Source organism: Bombus fervidus, unplaced genomic scaffold (assembly GCF_041682495.2).
Source record: "Bombus fervidus isolate BK054 unplaced genomic scaffold, iyBomFerv1 scaffold0086, whole genome shotgun sequence".
In the NCBI taxonomy this organism is placed as follows: Eukaryota; Metazoa; Arthropoda; class Insecta; order Hymenoptera; family Apidae; genus Bombus; species Bombus fervidus.
The window spans coordinates 10,001-20,000 of record NW_027212648.1 but is presented as its reverse complement, the minus strand read 5'-3'; the positions used below and the strand labels follow the sequence as shown (position 1 = coordinate 20,000).

The 10,000-nt window shown below is 43.7% G+C and overlaps 2 non-coding genes across 2 annotated transcripts; both read left to right on the top strand.

The window, feature by feature from the left end:
• The first annotated feature begins 4,508 nt into the window (after positions 1 to 4,508).
• Positions 4,509 to 6,432, top strand: LOC139997438 (small subunit ribosomal RNA). Its single transcript, XR_011802819.1, has one exon. It is a non-coding gene; the product is annotated as a small subunit ribosomal RNA (ribosomal RNA).
• A 2,833-nt stretch (positions 6,433 to 9,265) lies between these two features.
• LOC139997435 (5.8S ribosomal RNA) lies at positions 9,266 to 9,420 on the top strand. The gene has a single exon (XR_011802816.1). It is a non-coding gene; the product is annotated as a 5.8S ribosomal RNA (ribosomal RNA).
• The last annotated feature ends 580 nt before the right edge of the window (positions 9,421 to 10,000 follow it).

The window sequence follows — 10,000 nt, the reverse complement described above, 5'->3', positions numbered from 1 at the left end:
AGCGTTATGATGCGTATATATTTTTACATAAATAGCAATATTACGTATTTCTACGTCGGGATTAAGCGTTTATTTCGTCCCGACAACGTTAAAAAAAAATTTTTAATCGAACCGTTTTTTCGAATTTTTTCGCTTAAAAGCGTTATAAGGTGCGAATATTCTTGCATAAATCGCTTTAAAATGACGTTTTACATCGGGATTAAGCGTTTATTTCGTCCCCGAAAGGTGCCGTAAAAAATTTACGATCGCGCCCGAGACGTTGGAACTTAGTCGCATTCTCGAGCGGTACGTTGGGACTTAGAAAAATTTCGGACCGAAACGTTATTTCGAGTTATTTCGCTTAAAAGCGTTACGAGGTATGAATATTTTTATAGAAATCGTTATGGTTCGACGAATTCTAGTCGAACGTAACGATTTCGTTTTATTTTTTTAAAAAATTGCCCCCTCCGGACCGACATGACCGGGAGGTTGGCACTTCGTCGATCCCCCGGCCGGTACGTAGGGACTTAGAAAAATTTCGGACCGAAAAGTTATTTCGAGTTATCTCGCTTAAAAGCGTTACGAGGTATGAATATTTTTATATAAATGGGAATATTATGTATTTCTACGTCGGGATTAAGCGTTTATTTCGTCCCGAGAACTTTAAAAAAAATTTTTTAATCGAACCGTTTTTTCGAATTTTTTCGCTTAAAAGCGTTACAAGGTGCTAATATTTGTGCATAAATCGCTTTAAAATGACGTTTTACATCGGGATTAAGCGTTTATTTCGTCGCTGGAAAGTTATATAAAAAAAGTACGATCGCGCCCGGGACGTTGGAACTTAGTCGCATTCTCGAGCGGTACGTAGGGACTTAGAAAAATTTCGGACCGAAAAGTTTTTTCGAGTTATTTCGTTAAAAAGCGTTATGAGGTACGAATATTTTTATATAAATGGGAATGTTATTAAGTTTTACGTCGGGATTAAACGTTTATTTGGTCCCGAAAACGTTAAAAAAAAATAGTGGACCGACGCGACTCGGCCCGTCGGACTTTGTCATACTCTCCACCGGTACGTAGGGACTTAGAAAAATTTTCGACCGAAAAGTTTTTTCGAGTTATTTCGCTTAAAAGTGTTATAAGGTATGAATATTTTTATATAAATCGCTATATTATTATATTTTACGTCGGGATTAAACGTTTATTTGGTCCCGAAAACGTTAAAGAAAAATAGTGGACCGACGCGACTCGGCCCGTCGGACTTGGTCATACTCTCCACCGGTACGTAGGGACTTAGAAAAATTTTCGACCGAAAAGTTTTTTCGAGTTATTTCGCTTAAAAGTGTTATAAGGTATGAATATTTTTATATAAATCGCTATATTATTATATTTTACGTCGGGATTAAACGTTTATTTGGTCCCGAAAACGTTAAAAAAAAATAGTGGACCGACGCGACTCGGCCCGTCGGACTTGGTCATACTCTCCACCGGTACGTAGGGACTTAGAAAAATTTTCGACCGAAAAGTTTTTTCGAGTTATTTCGCTTAAAAGTGTTATAAGGTATGAATATTTTTATATAAATCGCTATATTATTATATTTTACGTCGGGATTAAACGTTTATTTGGTCCCGAAAACGTTAAAAAAAAATAGTGGACCGACGCGACTCGGCCCGTCGGACTTGGTCATACTCTCCACCGGTACGTAGGGACTTAGAAAAATTTTCGACCGAAAAGTTTTTTCGAGTTATTTCGTTAAAAAGCGTTATAAGGTACGAATATTTTTATATAAATCGCTATATTATTATATTTTACGTCGGGATTAAACGTTTATTTGGTCCCGAAAACGTTAAAGAAAAATAGTGGACCGACGCGACTCGGCCCGTCGGACTTGGTCATACTCTCCACCGGTACGTAGGGACTTAGAAAAATTTTCGACCGAAAAGTTTTTTCGAGTTATTTCGTTAAAAAGCGTTATAAGGTACGAATATTTTTATATAAATCGCTATATTATTATATTTTACGTCGGGATTAAACGTTTATTTGGTCCCGAAAACGTTAAAAAAAAATAGTGGACCGACGCGACTCGGCCCGTCGGACTTGGTCATACTCTCCACCGGTACGTAGGGACTTAGAAAAATTTTCGACCGAAAAGTTTTTTCGAGTTATTTCGTTAAAAAGCGTTATGAGGTATTAATATTTTTATATAAATCGTTGTATTATTATATTTTACGTCGGGATTAAACGTTTATTTGGTCCCGAAAACGTTAAAAAAAAATTTTTTATTCGAAAGGTTTTTTTGAATTATTTCGCTTAAAAGCGTTATAAGGTGCGAATATTCTTGCATAAATCGCTTTAAAATGACGTTTTACATCGGGATTAAGCATTTATTTCGTCGCTGAAAAGTTATATAAAAAAAGTATGATCGCGCCCGGGACGTTGGAACTTAGTCGCATTCTCGAGCGGTACGTAGGGACTTAGAAAAATTTCGGACCGAAAAGTTTTTTCGAGTTATTTCGTTAAAAAGCGTTATGAGGTATGAATATTTTTATATAAATCGCTATATTATTGTATTTTACGTCGGGATTAAACGTTTATTTCGTCCGTGGAAGGTTAAAAAAAAACGGACGGATACGACCGGGCCTTTGGAACTTTGTCTCATTCTGGACCGGTACGTTGGGACTTAGAAAAATTTCGGCCGGCGGAAAAGTCCGAAATACTTATTTCGAGTTATTTCGTTAAAAAGCGTTATAAGGTATAAATATTTTTGCGGAAACGGTTATATCTCTATTAAATACAACTGGATTAAACGTTTTTTCGAATTTTTTAAAAAATTTGTGTTCGACGAACTGACACGACTGCGATATTTGTTTAATTATTTCGTTAATTAACGTTGCAAGGTATATATTTTTTTGCATATTTCTCGTTGTTTCAACGTGTTCTAATCGATTAAGAACGTGGTTTTTGTCCGTATTCGTTAAAAGAGGTGGTTTACTGATGCGATTTTGAAAAAAAAAAAAAAAATTAAATTTTTCGATAAAAACTCGTTTAAAATATTAAAATAAGCGGTGCGTTAAAATATCTCGACGATAGGACGTTTTATAAGGGTACTTTATTGGAACAAAGTGGTCGAGCGTTTCAGAGACTAAGTCCGACGGTACGTTGGGACTTAGAAAAATTTCGGCCGGCGGAAAAGTCCGAAAAGCTTATTTCGAGTTATTTCGTTAAAAAGCGTTATAAGGTATAAATATTTTTGCAGAAACGGTTATATCTCTATTAAATACAACTGGATTAAACGTTTTTTTCGAATTTTTTAAAAAATTAGTGTCCGTCGAACTGACACGACTGCGATATTTGTTTAATTTTTTCGTTAATTAACGTTGCAAGGTATATATTTTTTTGCATATTTCTCGTTGTTTTAACGTGTTCTAATCGATTAAGAACGTGGTTTTTGTCCGTATTCGTTAAAAGAGGTGGTTTACTGATGCGATTTTGAAAAAAAAAAAAAAATTAAATTTTTCGATAAAAACTCGTTTGAAATATTAAAATAAGCGGTGCGTTAAAATATCTCGACGATAGGATGTTTTCTAAGGGTAGTTTATTCGAAAAAAGTGGTCGAGCGTTTCAGAGACTAAGTCCGACGGTACGCTCTAACGGAGGTTTTACATGGTAAGCGCCCGGCCGCTGGCCCGGCCGGCGCCGACCGTCCGGCCGGCGCTTTGGTATCTATAAGAGACACGTCGAGTCGGACGGTCCGGACGGAACAGCGTCGAGCGCGTGGCTATTCTACGGCCTCGGTTGAGAATTCAGTCACCGCTCCTCGAGTCTTAGTGAACTTTTTTACTATTTCTCGACTGTTCCTTCGTTCTCGTATCGACTCTTTCTCTACACTGCTGCGCCGCGGGTCGCTGTCCTGGACGTAATGACCAAATAACGTGGCAAGGTTCCCCTTAGTCGGGAAGCTGGATCCTGTATGCTCGCACTAACTTTAAAAAAAGTTAGGGCAGTGTGCTTGTTACTAACTGAGTATCAATTCATGCTGGTTCGGCAGAGACCGTTCCAAAACTTATGTTATAGCGTACGCAGTACGTTTTAAACATACGAAAGGCTAATGGGGAGCGTACTACCTTTTAGGAAGTGCGTTCTTTCTGATTGGAGAATATCAAAAGAACGAACGAATATGTTTCTTACGAGGACGGTACGTTCAGCATGCAGTTTACGTGCTTTTTACCGCTAAGGCATATTCGTTCAACCAACAAACCATTCTTACAGAATGATCCTATGAACAGAATGATCTTAAAATATTCCACACAAACAATCAAACGAACGAAAGAAAGTAAAGAGAGAGTGGCGAAATGAGAGAGAGTAGTGGCGTTCGACGTTACAACGGGAATTAAAAGGGTGTCGTCGAACGTTCACTAAGAACGAAAAGTCTCGTCGTACGGTGTTACGGACCCACCTACGACACTCTGAGGCTATTTTAAAAAGAGAGTCTTTTGACTCTAATATATAATATATATATAAAATACAAAGTTCCCTGGTTGATCCTGCCAGTAGTCATATGCTTGTCTCAAAGATTAAGCCATGCATGTCTCAGTACATGCCGCATTAAGGTGAAACCGCGAATGGCTCATTAAATCAGTTATGGTTTCTTAGATCATACTTAAACTTACTTGGATAACTGTGGTAATTCTAGAGCTAATACATGCAAACAGATTCGTACCAGAGATGGTACGAATGCTTTTATTAGATCAAAACCAATCGGTGGCGGATGGCTCGTCCGTTCGTCCATCGTTTGTTTTGGTGACTCTGAATAACTTTGTGCTGATCGCATGGTCATCTAGCACCGGCGACGCATCTTTCAAATGTCTGCCTTATCAACTGTCGATGGTAGGTTCTGCGCCTACCATGGTTGTAACGGGTAACGGGGAATCAGGGTTCGATTCCGGAGAGGGAGCCTGAGAAACAGCTACCACATCCAAGGAAGGCAGCAGGCGCGCAAATTACCCACTCCCGGCACGGGGAGGTAGTGACGAAAAATAACGATACGGGACTCATCCGAGGCCCCGTAATCGGAATGAGTACACTTTAAATCCTTTAACGAGGACCAATTGGAGGGCAAGTCTGGTGCCAGCAGCCGCGGTAATTCCAGCTCCAATAGCGTATATTAAAGTTGTTGCGGTTAAAAAGCTCGTAGTTGAATCTGTGTGTCACAGTGTCGGTTCACCGCTCGCGGTGTTTAACTGGCATTATGTGGTACGTCCTATCGGTGGGCTTAGCTCCTCGCGGGGCGGTCCAACTAATATCCCATCGCGGTGCTCTTCACTGAGTGTCGAGGTGGGCCGATACGTTTACTTTGAACAAATTAGAGTGCTTAAAGCAGGCTACCTTCGCCTGAATACTGTGTGCATGGAATAATGGAATAGGACCTCGGTTCTATTTTGTTGGTTTTCGGAGCCCCGAGGTAATGATTAATAGGGACAGATGGGGGCATTCGTATTGCGACGTTAGAGGTGAAATTCTTGGATCGTCGCAAGACGGACAGAAGCGAAAGCATTTGCCAAAAATGTTTTCATTAATCAAGAACGAAAGTTAGAGGTTCGAAGGCGATCAGATACCGCCCTAGTTCTAACCATAAACGATGCCAGCCAGCGATCCGCCGAAGTTCCTCCGATGACTCGGCGGGCAGCTTCCGGGAAACCAAAGCTTTTGGGTTCCGGGGGAAGTATGGTTGCAAAGCTGAAACTTAAAGGAATTGACGGAAGGGCACCACCAGGAGTGGAGCCTGCGGCTTAATTTGACTCAACACGGGAAACCTCACCAGGCCCGGACACCGGAAGGATTGACAGATTGATAGCTCTTTCTTGATTCGGTGGGTGGTGGTGCATGGCCGTTCTTAGTTGGTGGAGCGATTTGTCTGGTTAATTCCGATAACGAACGAGACTCTAGCCTGCTAAATAGACGTAAATTATGGTATCTCGAAGGCCCCCGGCTTCGGTCGGCGGGTTTTTACTACCAACGTACAAACAAATCTTCTTAGAGGAACAGGCGGCTTCTAGCCGCACGAGATTGAGCAATAACAGGTCTGTGATGCCCTTAGATGTTCTGGGCCGCACGCGCGCTACACTGAAGGAATCAGCGTGTTTTCCCTGGCCGAAAGGCCCGGGTAACCCGCTGAACCTCCTTCGTGCTAGGGATTGGGGCTTGCAATTATTCCCCATGAACGAGGAATTCCCAGTAAGCGCGAGTCATAAGCTCGCGTTGATTACGTCCCTGCCCTTTGTACACACCGCCCGTCGCTACTACCGATTGAATGATTTAGTGAGGTCTTCGGACTGGTGCGCGGCCAATGTGATAAGCATTGCCGATGTTACCGGGAAGATGACCAAACTTGATCATTTAGAGGAAGTAAAAGTCGTAACAAGGTTTCCGTAGGTGAACCTGCGGAAGGATCATTAACGAAAAATACAAAAACACAAAGAATATATTTGACTTGAACACTGTATAATAAAATATATATAATATCGTCGGTAAGGAGCCGTACTCCTCCTATATCGACACAAAGTATATACGACGTATTAACAAGCTATATACTTTGACAAAAGCCAAATTTTTTACAATAAGGAGGTGGGAGACGCTCCAGTTACGAAACTATACGAAGAGTGTGGCACTCTCTCTCGATCATCGGGATGAAGAGATATACTTTTACACGAATAATTCGAGGCGCCTGCGTGAGGTCGTACACAGAAAGACCCGCCGTCTCCGAATAATATTATAACAAACGAAAAACTTAAAAATATTCTCGAGGCGCCTGCGTGAGGTCGTAAACAGAAAGACCCGCCGTCTCCGAATAATATAACACACGGAAAACTTAAAAAGATTCTCGAGGCGCTTGCGTGAGGTCGTACACAGAAAGACCCGCCGTCTCCGAATCCTATAACACGAAACCGCTACTATTAATAATAATAATAATAATAATAATAACGATATGTGAGGGAACTTGAGCTGAACACATATCGAAAAAACTAAAAGTTACAGTGGAAACCACGTGTAATGAGAAATGCGATCGAGGCGCCTGCGTGAGGTCGTACACAGAAAGACCCGCCGTCACGATCTCGTATTTCGTATTTGCATCGTGGAAATCCAACGAACGAACAATATAATATATAAACTAAAATCTCTAAAGTGCCTCGTGTCGGAGAGATCACTGCTCACACCTCTTCTATATTTCGTAGTTGCGTTGCGTAGGCCTCACCTCCTAGCAACGGGACATAAGGAAGACTGCTCTTTGGGATCGAACGAAGCGTCTATAACGAGTCGTCGACGAGAGCGAAAGAACGCGAATAGCGAGCCGCAGAAAAATAGGATACCGAATTATATATCTTCGAAGGTTCTCTTCGAAGATCCATGGATACCTATATCTGCGCGTCTCCAGCTATCTCGCGCGTCTCTCCAAACTCTCGTCGTTCCTCGAAACGTGCTTCCTACCCAAAGGGCGTTCGTTCTTCCTATGTCGTTTCGTTGTCGTTCGTTTCAACGGCGAACGATATACGATGTTCGACAAAACGAAACCACGTTGTACGTTCGTACTCGTGGATCGGGTAACCTAGAACGAAAACGCATTGCGTGGATGTTGGCCCGAAAAGATATATACCAGTGCGAGTGATGGTAAAGAGTATAACGATTCTTAACTAGACGAAGTTGGTTCGGAGGGGACCGCCGGCCGTCTCTCTATCCTCGCGAGTCTAATGCCTCGTTCCGTCGCTAGAGTTTTTCAAACTCTGCTTCTGGCTATCGGGAAGAATAGACCGCGCGCGAGGAAGAGGAACGACGACCGTGCGCGTCCCATCGATTTTTTTTATTTTTACCTGAACCACCGAAGTCGATTCAGAGGGGACCGCCGGCCGTCTCTCTATCCTCGTTGTCGTGAGTCATATGCCTCGTTCCGTCGCTAGAGTTTTTCAAACTCTGCTTCTGGCTATCGGGAAGAAACGACCGCGCGAGGAAGACGACGACGACGACCGTGCGCGTCCCATCGAATTTTTTTTTATTTTTACCTGATCGACGGAAGTTTCGTCCGGTTCGTCTCTTTTACCATCGTCTCGTCGACCCGTTCAGAGGGGACCGCCTGTCCATATCCTCGTTGTCGTGAGTCATATGCCTCGTTCCGTCGCTAGAGTTTTTCAAACTCTGCTTCTGGCTATCGGGAAGAAACGACCGCGCGAGGCCGATGGCTGCGAGTCCCATCGAATTTTTTTTAAACGCACGCACACACATACACCTGAACGGAGATGCGTTCCTTTTCGTCGCGATTTTTCGCGCTTTAGTCGTCGTTGTCGCCATCCGTTCGGAGGGGACCGCCGGCCGTCTCTCTATCCTCGTTGTCGAGAGTCTAATGCCTCGTTCCGTCGCTAGAGTTTTTCAAACTCTGCTTCTGGCTATCGGGAAGAAAAGACCGCGCGAGGAAGAGGAAGGACGACCGTGCGCGTCCCTTTCGAATTTTTTTTTATTTTTACCTGAGCGACCAAAGTGGATTCAGAGGGGACCGCCGGCCGTCTCTCTATCTTCGTTGTCGCGAGTCTAATGCCTCGTTCCGTCGCTAGAGTTTTTCAAACTCTGCTTCTGGCTATCGGGAAGAATAGACCGCGCGCGAGGAAGAGGAAGGACGACCGTGCGCGTCCCATCGATTTTTTTTATTTTTACCTGAACCACCGAAGTCGATTCAGAGGGGACCGCCGGCCGTGTCTGTATCCTCGTTGTCGAGAGTCTAATGCCTCGTTCCGTCGCTAGAGTTTTTCAAACTCTGCTTCTGGCTATCGGGAAGAAACGACCGCGCGAGGAAGACTACGACCGTGCGCGTCCCATCGATTTTTTTTTACCCGAACGATGGAGATGCATATCGGCTGTTTGCTTCGAATAACTGGACGAGAGGAACGAACATATATATATATCATGGGCTAGCCACCGTGCGCTTTCTTCGCGAGATCGTGTGCTGTACAGAGGATTCAGAATCGGGTGTTATATCCCCGTCGTTTCCTGACGAACGGAGCTTCGATCTCGTTGGTTGTTATATATTATAATGCACTTTACGCCCGGTCGGCGGGCTGCGTGTGTCGTCGCGCAGTCCGTCCGATTTCGTTTTCGAACGTATTTTCGTGTCGTCAATCATATGGCGACTTCCGCGCGTTCGATTCCCGTTGGTCGGACGTTTGTCGGATATCGGCTTCTTTCGAACCGAGAATAAGAGTACAAAAACCTGAGTACACAAACAAAAATCCATGCATAAACGATTACCCTGAACGGTGGATCACTTGGCTCGTGGGTCGATGAAGAACGCAGCTAATTGCGCGTCAACGTGTGAACTGCAGGACACATGAACATCGACATTTCGAACGCACATTGCGGTCCACGGATACAATTCCTGGACCACGCCTGGCTGAGGGTTGCTCACGTAAACCTAAGACTGCTTGCGTTGCGTATCGTTGCTCTCGGTCCGTATCTCTCTGTTCTTTCTTGCCTCGTCGACAGCCCGCCGTCGTTCGTTTTATCTTTAAACGAACGTTTCTGAGTCGGAGGACGAGCGCCAAGCAAAAGAATACGAATTAAAGAGCGGTCGAGGGCTCGTACGCGACGTACGAGCGATTGTTGGACGTTCGTCGGCGTTCGTCGCTGGATCGTGTGGAGACCGGCGTACGCATGCTCTCGATACAAATATATATGAAAAATCTATCGCGTTCACGGGAGACTCGCAAAACTACCTCCGTCTCTTCTCTGTCCCTTCTTGGCTTGACAACCCGCCGTCGTTCGTGTTTTACGAACGTTTCTGAGTCGGACGAAGCGCAAGAAGAAGGATACGAATTAAAAGAGCGCGGAGAGAACCGTCGTCGTCGACGCGGTTATCGAGATACACAGAGCGAGTTTTCTTCGTGGCCGATTTTTTTTTTCTTTTTGTATCAGCCTCTGCTACGTTTTGTTAGTCTTCGATAAGCACGAATGACCGCGCCCCCGACGTCGTCTTAAATGAAT